The sequence below is a fragment of the Bison bison genome, unplaced genomic scaffold (genome assembly GCF_000754665.1).
Source record: "Bison bison bison isolate TAMUID 2011002044 unplaced genomic scaffold, Bison_UMD1.0 scf7180017864383, whole genome shotgun sequence".
In the NCBI taxonomy this organism is placed as follows: Eukaryota; Metazoa; Chordata; class Mammalia; order Artiodactyla; family Bovidae; genus Bison; species Bison bison.
The window spans coordinates 81,703-82,198 of record NW_011494955.1 but is presented as its reverse complement, the minus strand read 5'-3'; positions in this window follow the sequence as shown (position 1 = coordinate 82,198).

Below are 496 nucleotides of genomic sequence, written 5' to 3'. Positions count from 1 at the left end.
GTCATCTGAACCATTATCTTAGCATGGTGAACCTGAGTTTTGTTCATATTTTCCTCAAGACAGAAATGTAAAGATCAAACTGTGCAAATATTTAAAAATACACATGCTATTTTATTCAAATGCCTCTTTTGTACATGTTCATGTTCAGTGTTTTCTTAGAATTAGCAACTCAATGAAGGTACTGTGAGGATTTTTCTCACTGGCATAATTTGATTACAGGCTAAGCAGAAGTATATGTTAATATGAGGAAATGTAAATTAGTTATAAATAATTAACAAACCAAAAATGTATGTAAACATTCAAATGATTATCTGAACAAATGCAATTTTGTTGTGTTTTTCTTAACCCATGTGATGTCCTCCAAAATGTGTAGGGTAAAAATCACAGGGCTTCCAGATCACTTTTTCACTATTAAATTTATTTATATAATGTTGACATCTCATAGTTCATGATGTTAATTTTTTTAATTAATTTTTATTTTATTTTTAAACCTTAC